This window comes from Manis pentadactyla, chromosome 14 (genome assembly GCF_030020395.1).
Source record: "Manis pentadactyla isolate mManPen7 chromosome 14, mManPen7.hap1, whole genome shotgun sequence".
In the NCBI taxonomy this organism is placed as follows: Eukaryota; Metazoa; Chordata; class Mammalia; order Pholidota; family Manidae; genus Manis; species Manis pentadactyla.
This window is the reverse complement of record NC_080032.1, coordinates 20433659-20461477: the sequence shown is the minus strand read 5'-3', so window position 1 is coordinate 20461477 and position 27819 is coordinate 20433659. Positions and strand designations below refer to the sequence as shown.

Genomic DNA, 27819 nt, shown 5'->3' with positions numbered 1-27819 from the left:
GATCCCTCTCTTCCTCTCACTTCCCTCTTTTCATTTATAGTTTTGCTTTAATCCCCAGAGTCACCTCTAGACTCCCTAAGGTCAAGAACCTAAGTGGGTGCCTCATATCAAATTTACCAAGTATCATAATTCTTCCAAGTGGTAAAGACACCTCAAGACAAATGCTGGGCATAGAAGCCACAGGGCATAAATATGCAAAGAAGTAAAAAGCTAACCTTTTCAAACAATAAGGCTTCTCTCTCACTTACCAACTTTACATTTCCCTGTATGGCCCCGAAGATGACTGGTTAGCCAGAGACGGGTAAGATTCCTCAAGGGAGGAACAACCTAAGACAGGCACAATCGCAGGGGGGCCGTCAGGTGAGAAATTGGGGATAACAGAGGTGAGGCTTAGAATCTCACCCCCCCTGTTCTGAGAGAAATCTTCTGCATCCGTGGATGTTTTATTGCCCTTGTCTAGCTTGGATTAACACATAGTCTACAGGCACACATCTGATCGTCTACATTTGCTCTCTTATAACACTAAACTATGTTTTCTACCTTTATCTTGTATCTACCTACCACTTCAGCATTTTATTAAAAATAATAATAATAAAGAGAGAAATGTGATATCCACATATAAATCAAGTATAAAAATCAAATGAGTATTCATATTTGAACTGACTGTTTATAGTTCATAATGCATGAGCAAAACCAAAAGTTTCTGTGATGACTACCCTTGTACTGTTCACCATGTAACTTATTCACTATGTAAGAATTTGTTCTCCATGTAAGAACTTGTTCATTATGCTTCAGAAGATTGGAGACTGACGAAAATTAGGCTTGGGGTGGATTAATGATTGTGCATTGAGCATTGACTACCCTATACAGAATTTTATTGTTGTTAACAACCATTTGATCAATAAATATGAGAGATGCCCTCACACACAAAAAAAAAGTGCACACTTCCAATTGTAAAATAAATAAGTAACCGGGATGTAATGTATAGCATAAGGAATATAGTCAAAATATTGTAACAACTTGGTATAGTGATAGCTGGTACCTAGAATTTTCATGTATATAAATCTTGAATCAGTGTGTTGTACACCTGAAACTAATGTAATACTGTATGTCAACTACCCTTCAATAAAAAATAATTATCTACAAATAAATAAATAAATAAATAACCTAAGTGGAACAACTGATGTTCATAGACCCTCCACCTCTGAGATTCTATGACTGTAAGACAAGCTTGGGGTAGAAATGAACAAGGTGAGCTTCAAGGATGGTGATATTTGCAAAACATGGAGGTTGCATTAGTAAATGCAACTCTTACAGTCATATTGGAAGTTTCTGAATTCCAGTTGGTATGTTCAAAGTAATGTTCTAGACAGAAACTTATAAGGTGGAGCATTGCACTGGTTAAAGAAGGTTAAGAATAAAGGTAGAAACAAATTAGAAAATGCTCTGGTAGTCCAAGAATAAGATAAAGTATGGGCAGTGGTAGCAGCTGATGGACACTGACTGTGAAGGGCTACGTGGGGGCACTTGGTGAAGGGGGGAGCCTAGTGAACACAATGCCTTTCATGTAATTGTAGATTAATGATACCAAAATTAAAAAAAAAAATTAAGGGGAAGAGCAAAAAAAAAAAGGACACCATCAAGAAAGTAAAAACAATGCAGAGAAGAGAGAAAATTTTTGAAAATCATGTATCTGATAAGGGATTTGTATCTAGAATATATAAAGAATTTCTATAACTTAATAATAAAAAGATAACCTATTAAAAAAAATCAACCCATGTAATATACCACATTAACATAATGAAGAAAGTAACACCACATAATCATTTTAGTTGAGGCAGAAAAATAATGACAAAATTCAACATCTTTTCATCATAAAAACACTCACCAAATTAAAAACAGAAGGAAATTACCTCCGTAATAAAAACCGTTATATGAAAAACCCCAAGTTACCATCTTATTCAACAGTGAAAGACTGAAAGCTTCTCTTCTCAGATCAGGAACAAAACAAAGATGCGCACTCTTTCATTTAACATAGCACTTGAAGTTCTAGTTCGATAAAGGATTAGATAAATTAGGCAAGAAAAGGAAATAAAAAGAAAAACAAATCAGAAAGGAATAAGTAAAAGTATCTGTTCACAGATGACATGATCTTATCTATAGAAAACCCTAAGGGTTCCATAAAAAAACTTAGCACTAATAAACAAACTCAGCAAAATGGCAAAACACAAAATCAACATAGAAAAATCAGTTGTATTTATAAACACTAAAAATGAATAATCCAAAAAGGAAATTTAAAAACATTTCATTTACAATAGCATCAAAAAGAATAAAACACTTCAGAATAAACTTGACCATGGAGGTGAAAGACTTGTATATTGAAAACACTTAGGCATAAACATAACCAATCAAGTGAAAGACTTGTATACTGAAAACTCAATACATTGCTGAGAGAAATTTAAAACAACAGAAATAAGTGGAAAGGCATCCCTTCACAAATGGTGCTGGGAAAACTGGATATTCACACGCCAATGAATGAAGTTGGACCCTCACTTTACACCATACACAGAAATCAACTCTCCCCATTTACAGAGGAGGAAACTGAGACTCAGGGGGGACAACCCTTGCAATGGACTTAATATTTATGTTCCCCCACAAATTCAAATGTTGTAATCCTAATATCCAATGTCAGGGTATGAGGAGGTGGGGCCTTTGGGAGAAAATTAGGTCATGAGGGTGGAGCCATCATCAATGGGATTAGTGTCCTTATTAAGGAGACCAGAGAGTCCCCTCCTGCCACACAGGACTCCAGAAACACCAAGCCATCTATGAACCAGGAAGTAGGTTCCTAGCAGACACTCAACCTGCCAACATCTTGATCTTGGAACTCCCAGCCTCCAGAACTGTGAGAAATAAATGTTTGTTAGATGTTTGTTTAAGCCACTCAGTCTATGATAGTTTTGTTACAGCCCCCCAGTGGCCTAAGACATTTCTCCAAGTCAGAACAGAGGAAGTTCCAGGGGCAGGCCTGGCACGCAGGACTTCAGACTCCAAAGTACAAGGGTAGGGGTCTGCAAAATTTTTCTGTAAAGGTCTAGATAGTATTGTTGACTTTACTGGCCATTTAGTCTCTGTCTCAACTATTCCACTCCACCCTTGTAATGCACAAGAGCAGCCATGTGCAATATGTAAGGGTGTGGCTGTTACAATAAAGCTTTATTTACAAAAACAAGTGGAGGGTCAGGTTTAGCCCTTGGGCAGTAGTTCGCTTACTGAGAAATAATAGAAAACACACATATTGGTTTCTGTACTGGGTTCCTGACAGAGCTCCTAACTTCCTTGTAAGTTCCTGGGTGATAGGAGTATCTTTTGTTCTCATGAGGAAACTCACGGTGGGCTCCTAGATAGCATTTTAAGGATAGGGGCTGGTCTCCAGAAACACCAAGCCATGACTAGAAGCTAGGGACAGTCAGATAGACCCCCTTCCATGACTTCAAGGAAGAGGTGAGGAGCTGGAGATTGAACTGATGATACAGCACGCCTACATGGTGAAGCCTCCATAAAAACCCCAAAAGGATGGAGTTTGGAGAGTTCCATGTTGCTGACCATGGAGGTGCTGGGAGGGGGGCACACCTGGAGAGGGCACGGGAGCACCACGCCCCTTGTCCTACACATCTCTTCCATCTGCATGTTCACCTGTATGCTTTATCATATCCTTTTATAATGAACTGATAAACCTAAGTGTCTCCCTGCATTCTGTGAGCCATTCTAGCATATTATCGAACCCAAGAAGGGGGTGGCAGGAAACCTATATATAACCTGTCATCAGAAGTGTAGGTGACAACCTGGGATTGCAATTGGCATCTGAAGTGGAGGGCAGTCTTGTGGGACTAGGCCCTTAACCTGTGGGATCTGATGCTACCTCCAGGTGGACAGTGTCAGAACTGAGTTAAATTGTAGGACACCCAGCCGGTGTCACAGAACGGCTTGGTGTGTAGGAAACCCACACCTCTGGTGTCAGAAGTATTGTGCAGTGAGAGTGTGAGAGACGGAGAAACACACAGGAGTGATTTTCTAACTCACCAAGCCTGCTCCAGCAGGGTTGGTGCCAGCAGGCGGGTCTGCTTGGCAGCTCCGGCCGAGGGAACTGCCTCTCCCCCACAGGGAGTCGCGGCCCAGACTGCCTGCCCCGGCATCGCAATCCGGGACAGCTCTCGTGGCGGGGCGAGCGCTGGTGCGCTGAGCACCGCGTGCACAGGGCAGGCACGGCTCCTTCCAGAGCGGCGGGCCCTTCCTGAGCAGGGCGGAGCCCTCCTGCCAGCATCCTCCTGTTTCCCAGAGGCGTCCATCTGCCTGTCGCCCCCGCACGAGGGGCTGACATGGAGGCCCTGCTGACAGCCGGAGACCTCCCTCTGTGGCGGGCGCAGGGACAGCCAGGCCCCATATTCTCCAGCCACAAAAGGAAGCTGTTAGTTTCCTCAGGACACATGAGAAGTCCCTCAGCTTTCGGTTCTGGCTCTGCTACCAATTGGCAGGTGCCCTCAGGATACACCGCCCCTTGGGGTCTCAGTTTATCCCTCTAGCTTCAAATAGCTGCCTGCCTCCCACCCTCTAGGATGCCGTGGCCTCATTCATTCCATTGCTTTCCCTTGTCTCGCTTCTTTCCGGTCCTGCAGCCTGTCACCTCCCTCACTGCTATGGGCTGAATTGTCTCCCCCACCCCACATCTATACATTCAAATCTTAACCCCTAGTACCTTAGAATGTGATCTCTTTGGAGATAACTTCACAGAGGCAATTAAGTGCAAATGGGGTCATTAGAGTGGGCCCTCATGTGATATGACCAGTGTCCTCCTAAAAGGAAACGTGAGCCGACAGTCACCGAGGGAAGCCCATGTGCAGACTCAGGTAGAAGAGGACCATCTGCAAGCCCAGGAGCGAGACCGGAAGAGAGCCTGCGCTCCTGGCCCTCAGAAGGAACCAGCCCTGCCGACACCTTGATCCTGGGCTTCCAGCCTCTAGAACTGTGAGAAACTAAATTTCTGTTGTTTATGCCGCCAAGTGCGTGGTACCTTGTTATGGCAGCCAGAGCAGATCACCCGTCCCCAGCAGCATTGCTGCCATCATCATGTCTCTGACTGAGCCCTTCTTCGGTGCCAGCCGAACAAAATGAATGAATTCTAGGTTTCCCTGTATTATTAACTCATTATATCCTCCTCACAGCCCTGTGAGGATAGGGTCTATTTTACTATCTATTTCTCACATGGTGAGACTGAAGATCAGAGAGATTAAGGAACCAGCACAAGGTCACACAGTGAGTAGGCCCAGCTCCTCCCTCTGCCCTGCTTGCTTCACTTTGCTTCCTGGGGTGTTGATCCAGAGAACACACCCCAGTAAACCTCCTGCATGCTGACCTCCAGTCAGAGACGGCCACGCTGCAGCAGAGACTTGTCTGGGCAGTAGACCACAGGGGCAAGTCGCAAAGGCTGCAAAGGCTGGTGCATTCGGTGGAGCAGAGGCAGGAGGCCCCTGTAATCGGCCCTTGGATGCTGAGCACAGAGACGGAGTCAGACAGTGCTGCCCTGGAAGAGGTCAGTCCAATGAGCGAGGGGGTTGGAGCTACGTGAGGTGCCCGGAAAGTGGCTGAGCTGGGCTGCTCCACGTGTGTTCCAGGAGCACCAGCACCAGAAGGAAACCGGTTAGAAGTACAAATGCTCAGGCCTCGCCCAGACCTGCTGCCTCAGAAACTCTGGGCTGTTCATCAAGTCCTCCAAGTGATTCTCATGCAGGCTTAGATTGCAGTGGAGGATTTGAGGGGGAGAGTGGGGATGGGAAGGGAGGGGAGGATACAAGGAGCTGTTATAGGAAGAATCTTAGCAGTCACAGGGCCTGGCCAGGGACCCTCCCCCCTATAGCTAGCCCCTTCTGCTAACCTGTCCCTGCCATCCCATCAGGCTAGGGAGGTAATGGTTCCCTGCTATGAATAACCATGGGGTGCTGCATCCTTCCCTGCCGTCTCCCCACATCTTCCCCCCTGCCTTGCTCAATAGCCCCTTTATTAAACTCACCTTCAAGTACTCAGTTTAGGAGAGCCACCTGTTTCCTCCCCTGATGGCACACACACATTGTCTCAAGTCCAAACTCTGCAGAGTACAGAAGGTGGTTTGTTTATAGCTTTGGGTCCTGGAGCTCAGAAAGAGTAACCCCTTTCCTGAGGTCACACACCTGGGGAAGCCGGCTGCAGAGTGGAGCCCAGAGCTGCTGGGGATGATCTGGAGCAGGGTGGAGGTGGAGGTGGGGATGCAGCACCAGGGGTGTGGTTCTCAGCCACAGAGCACAGCCCCTACAAGTGAGCCCCCCACTCCTGCACTCCCCGCTGGCTCCCAGCTGGGGGCTAGACCACTTCCCCAGAATTTAATAGCAAGCTGACAGCCCAAGGCCAGAAGCTTAAATTAAAAAGCCTACAGGGTGGGAGCTTCCCCCAAAGGTCACCAAGAGCCTTGCAGAAGAGGGCACGGCCTGAAAGAGGCTGTTGCCCACTCCTGTGAGCGAGGCCCTTCCCAGGGTCTGACCAGGCCTGTGGGCAGGGACAGACGGCCAGGCAGCCCCAGAAGGCCTCTGAAATTCGGCTCAGCCACCTTCCCCCCCGCTCTGGTTCCCGGACACAGGCTTTGATTTGGTCCACTTTGGAGGCCAACAGATTTGAGGGACTTCACAGTGGTCTGGGGACCATGGCAGTGCGGCATCCTGGCTCCTCGTGGTCTGCGTGATTATCTAGGCTCCAGCCCAGGAATCATGCCCTACTTAGGGAGCATGAGGCAGCGGCTGGTGCAGTTATGGGGCCACGCAGACCTGTATTCCTGTCCCATCACAGCCCCTCACGTCCTGTGGTGAGGATTAAAGGGGCTGTCATCTGTGAAAAGGTGGGCTGGGCTAGTGCTGAGTTTAAGGATGCTGAAGTCACTGCTCATTTTTTTGAGCCCTCACTGTGCTCTGCGTACTGTTTGTAAGCACGACAACTCTAAGGAGGTAGGTCGTCAAATTATTCCCATTGTACAGATGGGAAAACTGAGGCACACAGAGATTAGATAACCCACCCAAGGTCATGCAGAGGTCGCAGCATTCAGACCTGGGGCCTTTGTCCTAACAAATACTTTGTCTTACAGCAGAAGCTGGAGGTCACTTGGAACAAAATGCTTTTGTTATTGCTCAGTTTAGAGCAAGAGAGAATGCTTACTCAGCACCTACTATGTGCCAGATGCTTGGTACACTTGGTAAATAAAATACCTTATTTCATCCTTGCAAGAGCATTAGTAACCCCATTTTAAAGAAGGTCAAACTGAGGCTCAGAGAGTTTATCCTATCTGCCCCAAGGCCATCCAGGACTTGAACCAGGTGTCTGACAGTCTAACCTACAGCTCTGCCTCCAGCCCCAGCCCTCCTGAAATCCTGAGGTGCTGAGAAACCTCTAAGGGATTTCTAGGTGTCACCCACTTAAGGATCAAAAGCAGCACCGAGCTAGGAGCCAGGGGACCTGGGCTGCCCGGAGGTGACTCTGCCAACCACATCCCACAGGGGCCTTTCAGGGGCAGAGAGACCACACAGGTCAGTCTGGTCAGGAGGCTTTTATCCCTCTCCAGCATCCACTCCAAGGCATCCTCCAGCATCTTCTCATATTCCTCTAATGACAGGAGGCTCACTCCTTTCACCCAGCTTATCAGCTCTAAGGACAGGATGTCAGGTGGCCATTGAGAGAAGCTAAGAGCCTGGAATGTAACTTGCAGTCGAATCCTTGGCCTCTCACTGTCTGCATGATGCTGGACAAGTTTTCCCATCTGTGAAATGGGGTAGATGGTAACAGCACCCCTGCCACACTGGGAATTAATGGGAGGCTTGAATGAGACCATGGAGACAGCATCTGGCACATAATTGGGATTCTACAAGTGTCACCAACTCTTGAGATGACAGTGACTGTCCAGTTCACTGCTGGCCCACGGTGGATGTTCAAGAGCATTAGATGAATGGACAATTGCTAAGGTCCCTTCAGCTCTATTCACCTGCCCCAGCCCACCTCCAGCCCCACCCTACAGCCATTCAGAAACCAGCCCTGCCCTCCCGCCCTCCACTTGCAAATATTTAAACAGCATAAAAGGAGGATTAATTTCCAGAAGGAGTCAGGCAAGGAAATCCCGGCTGATCTGCAAAGCCAGGAGGGGTCTCCAGGGGTTCCAGGGCCTGCTTTGTCTTCCCTCCTCACACCTGCCCCCTACGCCCCCCACCCAGGTACCCTCTTGCTGTCCACCTTGAACCCTGTCACATTCCAAATCACCTCACTACTCCCCTGTGCCTCTCCACACCATGCAGTGTTCACCCCCTCTCGGCCGAGGATAGGAATAACAGCCCAGTGGGCAAGGCTGTCATAAGGATTGTGGAAAATACAGGCAGAGGGCCTCAGAGGACCTGGTACACGGCTGGCACCATATAAAGGAAGGCAGTCTAGTGAAGTGAGCAAAACAGGAGTTTGGGAGCGACTAGGCCCAGGTCAAACTCCTACCCTGCCAGTAGCTGGGTGACCCAGGCCTCGGTTTCCTCATCCATGAAATGGGGATGATACACCACCTCTCAGGGCTGCTATATGAGGATTCCTTGTCCCCTGCTGGCTTGAGCCAGGAGCTCTGTCTTTTCACTTTCTCTCTAAATAAAAGCCTCTGCCTTGCTCTCCTTCCTCGACTGTTTGTGAAGTTCATTCTTCGACTCCGTGAACAAGAATCCCGGCATCACTGACACTCTCAGAACCTCAGTTTTCTCATCTTTAAAATGGGTGTAATGCGTTATTTCATTGAAATGACATCAACTTAAGTGGATATTGAATGTAAAGGACTAAACAGAGACTCGTTGCTGCAGCTGCTGTTGCCATCGTCATCACCATTGTCGTTACTACCGAGAGTCTTCCAAGATATTCTGGCTGTCCATCCAGGAGCAGCCAGGCCTTCAGGGGCTCCCTACCCACCATGCAGGTCACTGGAAGTGCCCACAAGAAGGGCACCTGGCTGCCAGAATCTCCAGGACTCAGCAGGAAATGGGCTCTTGGGGACCAACGCTTATTCCACCAAGTTCCTGGCTGCGTCCACCTGATAAGGAAAATATTCAACACAGCCGTCAAGGTCAGTAAACCCGTTTATTCCTCCGGTTAGCAAAGTCAGCAGAGCACCCCCACCCCAGCTCTCTCCCCTCCTTCTCTGGGCTCCTTTGAGCCCGCCGGTGTAAAAGAAAACCTCAACACTCCAAGACCTCTGAGTGCCACTTGGTTCTTCCGTCAGCAGCCAGTCCAGGTTTTCCAGTATTTTCTGTAACACACCCAGAATGCACCTCATGTTTACAAATATTTATTGAGCACCTACCAAGTGCCAGGTTACTGTGTTGGGAAGACTGAAGTGCACAAGACAGACAAAAAGCCTGCCCTCAGGGGGCTTAGGAAGTAGACATCAAAATAAATAATCAGATAACATAGTATGTTGGAAGTTTGTGGAGAAAAATTAAGTTGGCCAAGGAGAAAGGGAAGGCCCAGACAGGTGGGGTTTGTGTTTTGAAGTAGGATGGGGTTGAGGGAGGCCCCATTGAGGAAGTGACGTTTGAGGAAAGAGGGAAAAGTGTACGCTGTGGGGATTTCTGGAGGAAGAGCATTCCACGCAAGGGGAATGGCAAGGGCAAAGGCCCTCAGGTGAGAATGTGCCTGCTGAGTAGGACAAACAGCCAGGAGGCCAGCGGAGCTGAAGGTAGCATGAGCGAGCAGGACAGCACTGAGGCAAGGCTTGTACGTCCTTGAAGTCCACCGTAACGATTAACATCCTGTTCCCAAGGGCCCCCTACTATTCAGGTCCTCCTTTCAGAAGGACAGGGCACCTCAGAATGTGCCCTCTCCCTGCAGCAGTAGATCCAGTGTCCCCGCTGTTCCATTTGTTAGTGGCAGAGGTCTTTGGCCATAGCCACAGAAGCCATCTTTGACTAACTTAGGCAAAAGGGAATAAACTGGACTGGTAATGGGCACTCCCAGATTCCAAGGGACCCCAGAGAACTCAGAAATGGGGTGAAGGAAAGGCAGCTCCAGAAAGCTAGAAAGAGAGACTCTTGCGAATAGTCACCTGGCAAAGACAGTGTGGTTAGGGCCCTGCCACTCAGGTAAGAGCTCTGTCTCTTTGAGGTTCCCATTCCAGAGAAGGAGCATCTGATTAGCCAAGTCTGGGAAATAAGGGGAAGGGGAGCCTCAACCACAATCCCAGCACCTGAGTCTCTCCAGCGAGATGAGACCCCTTAGGGCCCAGAGAATGCAAAATGGTTGCTCGATAGCAAAGCAGAACCATATATCATAACCGTATACTGAGGAGCATCCATGTGCCAGCCACTCTGCTAAGTGCTCTAGGCTTTGCTTACATCATCTTATTGACCCTGCCCCAACCACCCTAGGATTTTTATGTCGAAGAGAAGAAAGCCAAGCCTAGACAGGGCTTTGTCCAAGCTCACACAGTAAGTGAGTGACAGCCATGATTCTGACCTCCGGGCCCAAGAAACTGACCCAGTGGTTCTCCCCTTTGACGGCACCCGTAAGTTAGCAGCGGTTCCTATGCCACACTCTGAAGAGCCATTTTTTTAGCACAGGTTTTTCTTTTACCTGCCAGACACTAAGCCTGGGAAGTTGACTTATACTGGTCCTTCCTGGAAAATCTAGAGCTTTTCTTCCATGATGAATGACTCAATGGTGTTCGGTATACAGCAACAGGACAGTGGGCATGCATGGGCCCAGGTCTTGCTTAGTTTCTGAACTGGGCGTTTGGCTCTCTCTGCTGCAGTTGGACCACTCACTGCTAGGCGTGCCATCACCCAAAATCAGCTTGGGATGAGTTTGACTCCCCATGAGGCCAGAGCAGGAAACTTTTGCTGGATCCCCAAATCTTCACCGTCTGAGAATTTCACCATCTGATCCACACCACCCAGGATACCCCTCATACCTGCACCGCTAAGCAAAGGTGCAGCAGCCAGGACCAGTGAGAAAAGCCTCTTTCTGCCACACTGTCCCTTCAGTGCCCTCTACCAAGAAAGCTCAGCATAGCGCTCCGTGTGAATGAGAAATGCGTGCCAAGTCCGGCCCACGGTGGAGGAGTAAGCATTGAAGAATGAACTTGGAGTTGGGAGATCATTTCAGGCACATGAAAGAGCAGGTGCAAAGCCCCTGGGGTAGGAATGAGAGTGCCTAGTCAAGGAAGAGAAAGGATGCAGTGGAAACCGAAACATAGTGAGCGGTTAAGGCCCCTGCAGTCCAAAACTCCCTAAAAAACTAAGTCTTGATTTCTCTCTTACACTCTCATCCCCCATTCTATCTATCAGGAGGCCTTTTTTTGTTTATAGTTGTAACATTCACATAACATTTGCCATTTTAAACATTTTAAAGTGGACAATTCAGTGGCATTTAATGCATTCACAGTGTTGTGAAACCATCGCCACTATTTAGTTCTAGAACATTTCTTTCATCAAAAGGAAACCCTGCACCCATTAAATTCTCACCCCATATTTCTCTGTCCCCCAGCCCCTGGCAACCACGAACCTGCTTTCTGTCTCTCTGGATTTGCCTCTTCTGGACATCTCATGGAAATAGAATTACAGAATATGTAGCTTTTGTGTTTGGCTTCTTTCAAATAGCATGATATTTCTGAGAGTCATCCATGTGGCATGTATCAGTACTTCACTTCTATTCATGGCTGAATAATATCCCATTGTATGGATACACCACATTTTGTTTTTCTGTTCATCCGTTGATGGACATTTGGATTATTTCCATCTTCTGGCTGTTCCAAACAGTGCTCCTATCAACATATGAACACTGTACACAAGTTTTGTATGGACATATATTTTTATTTAACTTGGGTATATGCCTAGGAATGTAATTGCTTGGTGCTATATAGATTGACTGCTTCTGTTCCCCCAAAACTCATATGTTGACCTCTAATCTCCAATGTAAAGGTACTTGGGGGAGAGAGTGATGGTATTTGGAGGAGGTGATTAGGTCAGGAGGATGGAGCCCTCATGAATAGGATCAGTGTCCTTATAAAAGACGCCCCAGGCAGCTCTCTCACCTCTTCCACCATGAGAACACAGAAAGAGAATAGTTGTCGTTATCAGAAAGAGGACTTCCCAGCCTCTAGAACTGTGAGGAATAAATTTCCGTTGTTTATAAGCCATCCAGTCTATGGTACTTTGTTATAGCAGCCTGAATGGACTAAGACATGGGTCATATGGTAATTTTATGTTTAATGTTTTGAGGAACCTCCAAATTATTTTCTGTAGTGACTGCACCATTTTGCCTTCCTTTCAGCAATGTATGAAGATTTCAACTTCTCTACATTCCTGCCAAAACTTATTTTCCTTTTCTTTTTTCATTATAGTCATCCTAGTGGGTGTGAAGAGGTATCTCATTGTGGTTTTGATTTTCATTTCCTTAACGACTAAAGATGTTAAACATTATTTCATATGTTTGTACGCCATTTGTATAACTTCTTTGGAGAAGTTCTGTTCAAGTCCTTTGCTCATTTTTAAATTGGATTATCTTTTTTTGGTGAATTGTTTGAATTCTTTATGTATTCTGGATACTAGACTCATTACACATATGATTTGCAATTATTTTCTCCTATTCTGTGGGTTGTCTTCACTCTTTCTTAATAGGGACTTATTGGGATAGTGCATAAAAGTTTTCACATTCTATGAAGTCTGATTTATCTACTTTTTCTTTTATTGCTTGTGCTTTTGATGTCATATCTAAGAAACCACATGCAAACGCAAGGTCATGACTATTTACCCCTATATTTTCTTCTAAGAGTTTTACAGTTACAGCTTTTATATTTAGGTTTCTAATCCATTTTTAGTTAATTTGTGTATATGATATAAGGGAAAGGCCCTACTTTATTTGTGTGTGGATATCCAGTTGTCCCAGAACCATTTGTGGAGACAGTTGTGGAGAGATTCCACAATATGAGAGATTGCTGTTCTCCCCCTGAATGGTCATCGCAGCCTCTTGAAGAACAGTTGGTCAGAGATACATGGGTTTATTTCTGGACAGATTCAACTTTATTCAGTTGATCTCTACAGCTGTCCATATTCCAGTACCACAGTTACTGTAGGGAAGCATAAATCTTCTAATTTTGTTCATCGTTTTCATGATTGTTTGGGGAATTTAAATATTCCATATGAATTTTAGGATCAGCTTTTCCATTTATATAAAAACAACTTTGGAATTTTTATGGGGATTGCATTAAATCTGTAGATAGTTTTGAGAATATTGTCATCTTAATGTTAGGTCTTCCAATCTATGAACACAGAATCTCTTTCCATTAATTTGTTCCTTTAACTTCTTTCAGCAACATTTTGTAGTGTTCAGTGTATAAGTCTTACGTCTCCTTGATTGAATTTATTCCTAATTATTGTTGTTGATGCTATTGTAAATGGAATTGTTTGCTTAATTTCCTTTTCAAAATGTTCACTGCTGTTACATAGAAAAACCTATTTTTGTGTGTTGACCTTGTATCCTGCAACTATGCTAGATATAAATAATATTAGCTTCAATAATTTGTGTCTTGTTTTATTTTGGTATCATTAATGTACAATTACATGAGCAACATTATGGTTACTAGACTCCCCCCCATCAGGTCCCCACCACATACACCACTACAGTCACTGTCCATCAGTGTACTAAGATGCTATAGAATCACTACTTGCCTTCTCTGTGTTATTCTGCCTTCCCTGTGTGCCCCCCTACATTATGTGTATTAATCATAATGCCTCTTTTTCCTCCTTATCCCTCCCTTCCAACCAATCCTCCCCAGTCCCTTTCCCTTTGGCAACTGTTAGTCCTTTCTTGGGTCCTGTGAGTCTGCTGCTGTTTTGTTCCTTCAGTTTTTTCTTTGTTCTTATACTCCACAGATGAGTGAAATCATTTGATACTTGTCTTTCTCTGCCTGGCTTATTTCACTCAGCATAATACCCTCTAGCTCCATCCATGTTGTTGCAAATGGTAGGATTAAAACAAATCCCTTTTAGATGGAACACTGGTTGTTTTTAAAAGTTCTGTCATGCATGATTCTGTCATAAAGAGCCTTGTAAATTGTACCTACATTGCACACACATGAAATGATACATCTGTGTAGAACAAAGTTCCTAAAAGTGAGATTGTTGGGAGGATTCAAGATGGCGGCATGAGAGGTGAGACAGAGAATTTCTCCCAAAACCACATATAGTGTGAAAATATAGTTAATACAACAGGCCCTAAAACAGCAACAGGAGAGAAGGCTGCACCAGACTGCATATAGACCTCACGAACAGAGCAGACATCACAAAACAGGGTAAAGTATGAAAGCCTTGATCTGGGGGGACCCAAGCCCTTCACCCACCCCAGCTCAATGGTGGGAGAAAGAGAATTGGAGAGGGGAGGGGGTGGAAGCCTAAGACTGCTGAACACCCAGCCCTGGAGCTCTGCTTTGGAGCACAAACCTACATTGTGTGGTGCTCTGGAGGTTGGTGGGATTGGGGAGCTGGGACAGGCAGAGTGCCTGAGAGACTGAGATTCTGGCCATTTGTGGAGGACGGGGATCCACATCTGCACACTCCGGGACAAAGGAAAGGCAGGTGACTTGAGAGGCTTCCAAGCAGTGATAGGGCTGCTGAAGGGATGGGGTTTGCACAGACCTTGCTACGTGGGAGAAGGGATAGGTGGACAAGGTTGTCTGGGCACACTCTGCCCAGTGGGAACTTTGAGAAGCTTCAGGCGCCCCATCACCCTGGCTGCCTACTCAGCTCTGAGGCTCCCCCACTGTGACACGCAGCCTGCTGCACCTTCCTCCTGGCGTGATGGCACCTGCTGGCAAACCAGCAGTCACTGTTCAGGCATCAGGCCAGCCAGAGGTACTCCCCACCTACAAGAGCTAGAGATGCAAAGCACGGAGCCTTACACCTGTGTGCTTGGCCCACTGGCTCTGACACTGGAGACAGGCACCAGAAATGGGAATCACTAAACAGATCTTTCCTCCCCCACACACCAGCACCACCCCCCTATGACCCCCAACCTCACTCGAGGGGCTGAGCAGCTCCAGAGACTGGAGTTTCTGAGGACTAGAGGGCACCACATAGAATATTATGAAACATTAAAGGAACCTGATTCAGACCAAAATCTCACAAACCCCAGAAAAAGGGCCAAATGAAACTGAACTCACCAAACTTCCTGAAAGAGAGTTCAAAACAAAAATCATAAACATGTTCATGGAGTACAGAAAGATAGACAAGAACTCAGGGACAAATTTAAGACGGAGATTCAATCATTAAGAAATTCCATATCTGAAATAAAATATACAATGGAGTGATTTAAAAGCAGATTAGATGTAGTATAAGAGACGGTAAATGGAATAGAAATTACAGAAGAGGAAAACAACGAAGCTGAGTCACAGAGAGAAAAAAGGATCTCTAAGAATGAAAGAATATTGATAGAAATGTGTGACCAATCCAAACGGAACAATATTCACATTATAGGGGTACCAGAAGAAGGAGAGACAGAAAAAGGGATAGAAAGTGTTATTGAGGAGGTAGTTGCCGAAAACTTCCCCAATCTAGGGAAGGAGATAGTCTCTCAAGCCATGCAGGTGCACAGATCTCCCAAAACAAGGGACCCAAGGAAGACAACATCAAGACATATAATAATTAAAATGGCAAAGATGAAGGATAAGGACAGACTTTTAAAAGCAGCTAGAGAGAGATAAAAGATCACATACAAAGGAAAGCCCATCAGGCTATCATCAGACTTCTCAGCAGAAACCTTACAGGCCAGAAGGGAGTGGCAGGATGTATTTAATGCCATGAAGCAGAAGGGCCTGCAACCAAGATTACTCTACCCGGTAAGGTTATCATTTCAATTTGAAGGAGGGATTAAACAATTTTCAGATAAGCAAAAGCTGAGAGAATTCACGTCCCACAAACCACCTTATGGTGCATTTTGGAGGGACTGCTATAGATGGAAGTGTTCCTAAGGCTAAATAGATGTCACCAGGAGAAGTAAAACCACAGCAAAGTAGAATTAATTACTAAGCAGATGCAAAATCAAATCAACTACCCCCAAAGTCAATCAAGGGATAGACAAAGAGTAGAGAATATGATACTGAACATATAAAGAATGGAGGAGGAAGAAAAAGGAGGGAAGAAAAAGAACATTTAGGGTGTATTTGTAATAGCACATGAAGTGAGTTAAATTAGACTGCTAGATAGTAAGGGAATTACCCTTGAACCTTTTTGAATCTGAGAAGTTGTATTCTTTGAGTAAATTCCTAGAAGTGGGATTCTCGGGTCAAATGGTCTTTCTATTTTGAGCTTTTTGAGGAACCTCCATATTGCTTTCCACAATGGTTGAACTAGCTTACATTCCCACCAGCAGTGTAGGAGGGTTCCCCTTTCTCCACATCCTCGCCAGCATTTGTTGTTCTTAGTCTTTTCAATGCTGGCCATCCTTACTGGCATGAGGTGATATCTCATGGTGGTTTTAATTTGCATTTCCCTGATGATTAGTGATGTGAAGCATCTTTTCATGTGTCGGCCGTCTGAATTTCTTCTTTGGAGAATTGTCTCTTCTTATCCTCTGCCCCTTTTTAATCTCATTATTTGGTTTTTGGCTGTTGAGACGTGTGAATTCTTTATATATTTTGGATGTTAACCCCTTGTCGGATATGTCATTTACAAACATATTCTCCCATACTGTAGGATGCCTTTTTGTTCTGTTGATGGTGTCCTTTGCCGTACAGAAGCTTTTTAGTTTGAGGTAGTCCCATGTGTTCATTTTTGCTTTTGTTTTCCTTGCTGGAGGAGATCAGCTTGGGAAGAAGTTGCTCATATTTATACTCAGGAGATTTTTTGCCTATGTTCTCTTCTAAGAGTTTTATGGTTTCATGACTTACATTCAGGTCTTTGGTCCATTTCAAGTTTGCTTTTGTGTATGGGGTCAGATAATAGTCCAGTTTCATTCTCTTGCATATAGCTGTCCAGTTTTGACAACACCAGTTATTGAAGAGACGTTCATTTCCCCATTGTATACCCATGGCTCCTTTATTGTATATTAATTGACCATATATGCTTGGGTTTATTTCTGGGCACTCTATTTTGTTACACTGGTCTATAGGTCTGTTCTTGTGCCAGTACCAAATTGTCTTGATTACTGTGGCTTTGTCGTAGAGCTTGTTGAAGTTGGGAAGTGAGATTCCCCCTACCCCTGCTTTATTCTTCCTTCTCAGGATTGATTTGGCTATGCGGGGTCTTTTGTGATTCCATATGAATTTTACAACTATTTCTTCCAGTTTGTTGAAGAATGCTGTCAGTACTTTGATAGGGATTACATTGAATCTGTATATTGCTTTAGGCAGGATGGCCATTTTGACAATATTAATTCTTCCTAGCCAAGAGCATGGGATGAATTTCCATTTATTAGTGTTCTCTTTAATTTCTCTTAAGAGTGTCTTGTAGTTTTCAGGTTATAGGTCTTTTCACTACCTTGGTTAGGTTTATTCCTAGGTATTTGATTATTTTTGATGCAGCTGTGAATGGGATTGTTTTCCTGATTTTCTCTTTCTGCTAGTTTATCGTTGGTGTATAGGAATGCAACAGATTTCTGTGTATTAATTTTGTATCCTGCAACTGCTGAATTCAGATATTCTGGTAGTTTTGGAGTAGATTCTTTAGGGTATTTTATGTACAGTGCCATGACATGTGCAAAACAGTGACAGTTTGGTTTTTTCCTTACCAATCTGGATGCCTTTTCTTTCTTTGTGTTGTCTGATTGCCGTGGCTAGGACCTCCAGAACTATATTGAATAAAAGTGGGGAGAGTGGGCATCCTTGTCTTGTTCCCGATCTTAGGGGAAAAGCTTTCAGCCTCTCACTGTTATTGCAGGATTTGTGTCGAGCACCAATGAAGACTTAACACAGTGAGTCGGCTTTGGCAGACATTGTTGAGCTGGTAGCTACCTGCAGACCATGTAGGGGAGGTGGGCCTAACTAATGTTTGTTGACCAGCTCTGAGGACAAGTTGCTCTTTGCCAGGTGCTCTCCTGATCTTCTGGTAAATTTTGCTCCCCAAATACTTTCCATGGAAGGCTCTCTATCCTTTTTCTGTCGCTGCTTAGCAAGTTATGACAAATGTGGCACCAAAAACAACACTGTTCTGTGGGTCAGACATCTGGCACTGCATGGCTCTCGGGGCCTTCCAAGGCAGAGATTAAAGTGTCTGCTGAGCCACCTTCTCCTCTGGGTGCTTGGGATCTTAAGTGCATGTAGCCGTGGCAGAATCCATTTTCTGTGGTTGTAGGACTAAGGTCCCCATTTCTTGCTGGCTGTCACCTATGGGCCAGTCTCAGCTCCTAGAATATCATCCACATTTTCTTCTCTTATGATTACGCCTGCACCTCCCAACCAGTCAGGCCTCTGAATCCCTCCAACTTCTTCTTCTGCCATTAGCCAGAGAAAACTCTAAGCTTTTGAAGGGGCTCATTAGATTAAATAAGGCCCATCTGGTAAAGTCAACCATACCGTATAAACATACCCACAAGGGAAGTATCTCTCTGTTCTCACAGGTTCCATGGGTGAGGGGGAGGTAGAATTCTGCCTGCCACAGCTCTCATTAGTGAGTCTGTACATGGGGACCATCAACACTTGGCAAAGCACTTAGGGTGTGGGTGCAGACTTACAGTGGCCTGTAGGTAGAGAATCTTGTCCTCATACATTTATATGTGATGTTTCCGCAGAAGGAGACATTCTATATCCCATGCTTCTCTTTTTCTCCACATTCTCTTTTATTTTCCGTGCTTAGAATAGAAACCATCTTCATGTGGGTTTGCACACTTATCAGTCTGTAGTTTGTGTGACCATCAAAAATCACCACCATGTTTAATGATATTTCTGGCCTACTAGGTACAATTCCAGAGTGTTCTTTAAAGAAGATGCATCTTTATTTTTACAGATGACATCATACTCTATTTCAATATGTGACATTCTTATGCTCTGCATTTTTTGTGGGGGGGATTAGAGAATGTTGCAAGAATGGGGGTATTGAAGCTTTCATTTATTCAACAGAACTTTTTGAGCATTTGCTGTGTGTGAAAGCTGGTAGTGCCACAAGCATATGCAGAGCCAAGGTGCCTGGTCTCTTGCTGGGGAGGGTAAATGCTGCTGAGGAGACAGCCGCACAGATACATCGCAGCATGTCTTCCTCATATCGACATATTGACAAGTCGACAAAAATGTAACAAGGGCATAGAAACTTGACACAGAGGTGTAATTTCACTTGGTCTATTGAGAAGAGTCATGATAGCTCTCACTGTTCCAGAGCAAACTGCTGTCTCAGAGCAGATTAATCTGGATGAGCCTAGAAGCAGGGATCACCAGGAACTCTGCGTATTCATTGATGGCTTTCACCAGTAGGTGAGAGGACAGGAGTCATGCACGTTGAGAGTGCACACAACTTGCCGTAATGGGAGCTTCCAGTCCGTGTTACTACGTGCGTGTGTTCAGAATTTTATTAAATGCCTGAGATACCAGAAGAAACCAATACTTGATTCTCTCCAGCAGAATGAAAGGGATGGATCCTTAATTCGATCCTCAGCTCCTGAGAGCAGTTTTTCTGGGCCAGGGATTAAAGCAGAATCAGAATGATGAAATGTTTCCAGAATTTTGTTTTCCAAATTGGTTAGTTTTTCTCCAAACTGGTGGTTCTCTCAATATATCCTCCAGGAATCTAGGCAGGCACTTGTGAACGGGCTGAGGGCCTGCATGCGAGGTTGGTGTCCTGTGGGGGCTGGGTGGCCTGACTCTACAGCAGCGGTTCTCCACCGGAGATGTTGTCCCCCAGGACACACTGGGCAATGACCGGAAGACACCTGTGGTGGTCCCCACTGGGATGCAAGTGCTGTGGGCATTGACAGGAGTGGGGTCAGACCAGGAACGCTGCTCAACATCTCACCATACCTAGGAAGGCAACACCCCCACCCCTGCCATGAAGGATTATCTAGCACAAGATTTCAGTAGTGTTAAGAAATCCTGGAACAGACTAAAGACAGATGGCGAAATTCTCCTGAAAGCGGCAGGGTTGAAAAATGACCCCAGAAGTTGTCAAAAATAGCAGCAACCAGTTTGTTCCCAGTGGCGGGTTACCGACATGTGTTTTCGGTTTCCCTTCAGCCACCATAGAGTGTTGGCAAGAACGTGATGTATTTCTGCCGCATTCTATTATTGTGTATCAGGATGGGTGGGAGACGGTCAGCTTCAGGCATTGACTGACTGTGAGATACCTCAGTTTATGTCCTCCTTTTAAGGATGTTTAAAAACAACAGATGTAGGTAGGTATATAAGTGGTAAAGTGCAGATTTTGTAAATTCACAGTTTTGTCTTTGAAAAAAATCTGAGTTATGCATGAATTATGAGTGAGAGAGAGTGTGCATGATCCGGAGGGCATCGAGTCACTGGGCAGGGAGAAAGCAGACCCTTCCCCTCTGGCTTTGTGCCCCATGCCCAAGTCGAAGGACAGAGTAGAGTTGGAATATGGCAAGACAGATTGATTTCCCCATGGAACCACTAGGAATAGTTCTCTTTTTCCCACCTCCCTTGAAGCCTGATGTTAGGAGGGCTTGTGAACCTCAGGTATTCATTAAAAACTCGTGAGCATAGCCTGTCAATGGGTTGTACTTACCCACCTCCTTTATCCTGGAGTCCTGTAGGTCCCAGGGCTGGAGATTCCTCCCTCCTGCCTCCTCCGGCCTCATCTATTTGTCAATGACGCTGGTACCCAGCATAGATGGTAGAAGAGACACTTCCCCTAGAACATGGGTGGCTGTGCATGCCCATGCACCCCAATCAAGGACCCTGGCTGCCTCCTCTCTTCTGTTTTGAACAGGGGCAGAGAAACTGTTGGCAGTCTTTCCAGGTTGACCGATGGATTTGGAAGAGGGATTTCATGAGATCAGCCAGGGCTTGTGGCTTTTCCGATGGGGAGTTGTGCTTTTAATTGAGTAGGTTAGTCGTGGAGAAGGGTTGATAGTAAAAGCATGGACCTGCCAGGCTGGATGGTCCCGTCTTTATTACACCTTTCAGGCTCCCACGTCTCTTGCACCGTCATCTGAAGGGCGCCTTCTCCTGGCCGAGGGTGCAGTCTGGCTGCTGGTCCAGGGGAGAGTGTGTCCACTGGTTCTGGAGTTGGCGGGGAGGCTGACGGCAGCAGGGTGTCTGAGACCAGGGGGTAGGTGCTGATGGCCTTGGGATTGCATAAGGTGGGGACAATATTGGCTCTTCCTCTGGATCACCAGCAAGAATTTGAGGAGGCTCAGGCTTCTCTTGATTCTTTGTGGGCTGCTTTGTTGAGGCGACAAAGACCCTACTTTGTCCCTGCCTGTTGCAAGTGAATCACACCCAAGGGGAGTGGTCTGGGCAACTCCTAACTGGCAGTTAATGTATGGGAACTGATTAGGATGACCTGGATCTCTAGTGATGACCTGTTAGACTCGGTGGATAGTTGGGACATCTAGGGCCCCCTCTGGAGGCCACCCTACAGTAAAAGTGGGCTATACAGATTCACACAGGGTTTTCAACCTGCTAGGAGTTCGTTTTACTCTGTAGTTTTCTGAAAATTCATTCATTCCTGAAATTTTTGATCATGATGTCGAGAACTGTGAGTTTGCTGTGCCCTGACCCCATAAAGTGTCTGTGAACATGCTGCGACAACAGACGGAGAGGGTGCCCCCTTCAGAGAGGAGACCAGCCAGATGCCCATCCATTCACACTCCTCACGGAGACTTTGGTCAGCCTTGACTAAGGTGCACCCGTAAAAGTCCCGGGCCAGGTCAGCCGAAACTGAGTCACTGTTGTGTTGTGGCAGTCGAGACCTGGGACAGAGACCCCTGCACAGCTAGACATGAGATCACACCCTGGGCACCCAAACCAAGCCCTCTCCTCGTGCCCTTCCTCACATCTTTCTGTCCCAGGGCTGCTGAAGGGGGACAGCTGGTGCCCTGAGGAGGGACTGGCCTGAGAATGGCTCAAATTCTGACCCAACACCCGGCTCCAGGTTTCAATTCCTGGCTCCAGGTTTCAATTCCTGACCCCAGAATGCAATGCCATTCCTCCAAATGAACACCTCCGAATGGACTGGGGTGGGGAGTCCAAAACAGATGTCCCTCCCCCCATCACCTGCCCCCCTAGCATTTGATTCTATAGCATAGTAAGATGCTATAGAGTCACTATTTGATAATAGGGGGGAATGTAGTAACCACAGTGTTGCTCATGTGAAACCTGAGGTTGCAAAATGAAAAAGAAGACCAAAAGGGGTGCAATCAGGATTCACAAAAAAATAATCTGTGATCAAGGAACGGGCATCTAGCCTTTCCAAGCCATCTCCCTGCCCCCTCAACCCATGGTCCTCTGTAATGAATGAGCTGGGCCCTCAGCAACCAGCCCTGGTGAACGGTCAGTGCTTAGCAATGAGGGAAGTGACCTGGCAGGCAGAGTCAGGGTGGAGGAGGGAACCTGGGCCCAACTGTTCCCAGGGTGGAGTCACCAGACTCAGTTCTGTTTCCAGCCCCTCATGGCCCCCAGGGGCTGCAGTCGCCTCGCCTCAGCTGATAGAATCAGGATCATAGACACTGATGATCCCAGGACTCCATCTGCCCTGGTGAGTCTGGGTTCTTCAGGACGAGCTTCACACAATAATAGAGAAATTACATACACATTTTTTCATGATATATACTTGCTTAATTAATATCACCGAGTGTAAACATTCATATTTTTTACATGAAATGGAAAAATAAGTCAGTATTAAACCTCCCTATGGACTGCAGCTTTATTTTTAAAGGACTAAAATGTCTCATGAAGTATCATTTTTATTGATGAGAACATTAAGAACTCTTTGAAAAGGTAAATATTTAAGATTTTGCTTCAAAATAGAAGACAGAGATTTTTTTTAAAAAAGGATCAGAGGGGCATTGAGATAAAACTTTCTCTCTAATGATGTTCTACAAAACACTTCAACAATTAGATTTTGCATCTGGAAAAATAAAATGACCTCTCATATTTAAAAGGATAGAAGCCTTTAAGGTATTTCAAACCTGTGACCATGTATCAGCGTGTTTTTCTTCAGCATTCACATCTTCTGAGTTCTTAGGAAGGTCAGGTTCACCTTGGGCAGCTAACTCTTTCCACCTCTGTTCTGCTGGTTGATGTCCACCAGGTTATTTTTGAAGCTCTTCAGGTCCACACTTTCAAGGGAGGAGTCCTGGAAATAGGTTCCATTGTTCATGGGGCCTTTCTTATTGGATAGTCTGTGTGCCCCATAGGAAGAAGTTTCTGCTTTTGAGGCGTCCTCTAGAAGAGGAATAATAATTTTCTCTGTTGATTCTGTCAGAAGAGAAAATGTTGGCTCTACTACAAAATCAATGAAATCTATTTGTGACTAGGCCACCGATATGTTGAGTTCTGATCACAAAGTGGGGAAAATGGAAGCTCTAATTCAGCTTCATCTCCCTGTAGGAAAAACTCCTTCATCAGGGCCATGGTCCACCCGTGGTGCAGCCTCCAGGATTTGGCTGGGTTGCTGATGTCTGCTGCATGGAGAATCAGGGACATGGTTTTGGCTTTGTCAATCCCTTCAGGCTGCTGCAAACTATTTCTTATATTTTTAATTTGTGGGAAATGACCCAACATGTCTGTAGACAAAACCATTTCAATCACTAGATTCCAAAGATCCCTCCAAGTCATCTTTGGATAAATTTATCAAGACATTCAGTTGTTCTTGCATAAGTCAATAAGCTACACTTACGTGGTGATTCTCAAGGTCAGAGCGATCATTATACAAAATAGCAATCTCGGACCTTGTTTGAATATGAAAGTTGTTTGTGGTTCCTGTACGATCATAGTCATGGGTGGCAGCAGCAAAGACCATCGCTAAAATTTCCAGTTAGTGAGCCAGTGCTGTATGAAGCATGATATAATGCACAGTTTGAGTGACATCAGTTGCACGAATCAAAATGTGATAGGGATTTTTGTACTTCTATAACCAACTTCTAAATTTGCTTCTGCAAAAGAAATTAGGCAAGGAACAGGAATCTTGAAACGGTTGATAAGATCATATCTGGTCAACTAAGCTTAAGTTTTTAACATTAACTGTGATTGGTACACAGTGGGGGAAGGTAAAGGTATAATACGCAGTGTTTTCCAAATTTATTTCCCTAGAATTCTTTTCAGGAAATCCCACTTGGAGGGTGTTGGCGGGTGCTATTTGCTCCACACCACGCCCGCACAGTATGTTGTGGCCAGAGAGGGGCATGCCACATTTTTTATTTATGCATCTGTCTCCCTGTCTGCAAAATCATCCTTGGTAGGCACAAGGACAGGATGCGGGGTGGCTTTAGTGACTGAGCTGGTCAATTTATCCACATATGAAAAAAACATATGGTTTAGCAAATTTTTTTTCATAATATGAAAATTTATTACTACTTTTGTTTTCACCATGAAAACTTATGATATTGGTCTCTCCTGTATAAGGCCAAAAGAGAGACACTGGCTACTTTGGCAACCTTAAAGCGGGGTCCAGGAAGGTCACCAACAGCATGACCTTTTCAATTCCAGCAACCAGAACTTCATTTTCTTCACTATTATTGGATAAAAATGATGCGATTTTTTTTTTAGCCATTTGATCAGCTGCACTGCGGCACACTTCCTGTTGGAAGAATTTGGCTATTTGGCTTTTAATGTTTACTTTAGTTTTTTTTTAATGGACTGGATTTTCTTTTTATTTTGTTCTTTTAATATGACTTAACAGCAATATTTGCAAATGAAAAATTTTGGAGGATGTCAAATGTTCAATGATTGCAGTCAAAAGTCATGTTTCAGACTATTTTTCACAGTTCAGGCAGGTTAATATGAAAGGAAAGTCTCCTAGAGAATGATGAGCTTTTGTAGTTTTTTCCAAACGGAACAAGGATCAGTCATGTCATCATGCATTTAATACTGGCTCTTGTGTTTTCTTTTGCAGTCTCTTAGATTTGGATTATGTTCAAGGATACATGGCCTTTAGTCTCTTAAATCCATTTAAGAGTTAATTTCCCAGGTTTAACATTCAGCTCAGGAGTTTCAACAGCAATTACTCAGAACCGTGCCTATCAGAAACATCATTAATCTTTAGCAGACAAAAGCAGTTAATGTTTGCAACCCAACTTCAATGGGCTTTGATATCAAGTGGGAGAAACAGTTTTAAAGAGTTAGAACCAAAATCTGAGAGTCACTCAAGTCCTGGAGGAAACATTTGTTTCAGCTGCAGGTGATGAGAACAGTCACTTCCAGGTTGAACACCATCCAGGTACCTGTGCATTAGGGCGCATGGTTGTCTCCTCCAGATTTCAGTCCGAAGCTGTTCTCTGCCTTCCCCCCTGGGTGAGCTCATTTCTTTCTGACTTCAGCTATCGCCTCAATTCCTCAGTGTAGGTGACTCGTGGATTCATTCAGTTACCCAGCAGGTACCAGATTCCCAGTGCTGTAATGACTGCCGGCATAACAACTTGCCTTTACTTTTTTATTACAATTTTTAATTAAGGTATTGATATACACTCTTATGAAGGTTTCACATGAAAAACAATGTGGTTACTACATTTGATAAGGAAAATATTCAACACAGCCAAGAAGGTCAGGAAACCACTTTTTTCCTCCAGTTGGCAAAGCACTCCCAGCTTCCTACTCCCCTCCTCCAGGCTCCTCTGTTGCCCTGCACATGCCAAAATGCCACATATCAAAATAATATAAATTGCTCCCCTTGCTTGTGCTCAGGGCTCAGACCTTGGGAGATTACTTCCCTCTGAGCCCGCCAGTGTAAAATAAACCTCAACACTCCAAGACCTCCGAGTGCCACTTGGTTCTTCCGTCAGTGATCCAGTCTAGGTTTCTCCTTGCATCCCTGAGATGAATCCCACTTGGTCATGGTGTATGATCCTCCTGACTTATTTTTGAATATGGTTTGCTAATATTTTGTTGTGTATTTTTGCATCTATGTTCATCAGGGATATTGGTCTATAGTTTTCTATTTTTGTGTTGTCTTTGCCTGGTTTTGGTAGTAGAGTGATGCTGGCTTTGTAGAATGAGTTTGGAAGTATCCCCTTCTCCTCCATTTTTGGAAAACTTAAAGGAGAATGGGTATGCTGTCTTCTGGTAAAATTCAGTAGTGAAGCCATCTGTTCTTGGGCTTTTGTTCTTGGGTAGTTTTTTGATTTCCAATTCAATTTCATTGGTGGTAATTGGTCTGTTCAGTTTTTCTGTTTCTTCCCGGGTCAGTCTTGGAAGGTTGTATTTTTCTAGAAAGTTGTCCATTTCTTCTAGGTTATCCAGCTTGTTAGCATACAGATTTTCATAGTATTCTGTAGTAATTCTTTGTATTTCAGTGGCATTCATAGTGATTTTTTCTTTCTCATTTCTGATTCTGTTTATGTGTGTAGATTCTCTTTTTTCCTTGATAAGTCTGGCTAGGGTTTATCTATTTTGTTTATCTACTCAAAGAACCAGCTCTTGCTTTCATTAAATCTTTCTGTTGTTTTATTGTTCTCAATTTTATTTATTTCTTCTCTGTTCTTTATTATGTCCCTCCTTCTACTGCGTTTGGGCCTCATGTGTTCTTCTTTTTCCAGTTTCAATAACTGTGAATTTAGACAGTTTATTTGGGATTGTTCTTCCATCTTTAAACAGGCTGGAATTGCTATATACTTTCCTCTTAGAACTGCCTTCACTGGGTCACACAGTAGTTGGGGCATTGAGCTGTTGTTTTCATTTGTTTCCATATATTGCTGGATCTCTGTCTTAATTTGGTCATTGATCCATTGATTATTTAGGAGCATGTTTGTTAAGCTTTCATGTGTTTGTGAGCCATTTTGTTTTCTTCATACAATTTAGTTCTAATTTTGTACCTTTGTGATCTGAGAAGTTGTTTGGTACAATTTGAATCAATCTGAATTTGCTGAGGCTCTTTTTGTGGCCTAGTATGTGATCTACTCTGGGAAGTGTTCCATGTGCACTTGAGAAGAATGTGCATCCTGCTGCTTTTGGGTGGAGTGTTCTGTAGATGTACGTTAGGTCCATCTGTTCTAATGTGTTGTTCAGTGCCTCCGTCTCCTTACTTATTTTCTGTCTGGGTGATCTGTCCTTTGGAGTGAGTGCTGTGTTGAAGTCTCCTAAAATGAAAGAAACCTTTAATTATTTATAACCCTTAATTAAGCTCAGTTTCAAGCTTTAAATTCTACATTTGCCTGCATTGCTAGTGATGCAAGGGAGGGACCCTTGGAGGCAAATGACACTTTGATGCTTTAGGAGAATTGTTGGGAAAAAGTAAGGGACTTGGACAAGGGGAAGAGGAGGGAGGAGGTGCAGAAGGAGGGGCGTTAGAAGGATAAAGGTAATAAGGAGAAGTGGGTAGAGGGACACAACTGAAGGACAAGAGAGGTGAATTCACTGGGGAAATGAGTCTAGTTTATCCATGCTTAAGTTTGTCAAATTGTTCATTTGCTGTGGCCAATCTGTTAGGGAAACAATTTTTGATTCATACTCTTTTTTGCACAAAAGAGAATCAAGTCAAATTTTTTAAATAAAAAAAAATAAACCGATGGAGAAAAAGAAAAACAATTTCTTTTGGAGACCCCGGCATATCAATGAAAAATGTGCTGCTCATTGGACACGTGCAATTTCTCTACTTTTCAAAGGTACCTCTCAAATGAACATTTTGATGA

The 27819-nt window shown here is 44.6% G+C and overlaps 1 protein-coding gene and 1 pseudogene across 2 annotated transcripts in view; both read right to left on the bottom strand.

Moving 5' to 3' along the window:
* The window catches only part of LOC118934118 (uncharacterized protein KIAA1671-like), a 271613-nt gene that overhangs the window by 162524 nt on the left and 81270 nt on the right, over nucleotides 1-27819 (bottom strand). The gene's annotated exons all lie outside the window — the stretch shown is intronic.
* On the bottom strand, nucleotides 22795-27302 carry LOC130680665 (dual specificity calcium/calmodulin-dependent 3',5'-cyclic nucleotide phosphodiesterase 1A-like; annotated as a pseudogene).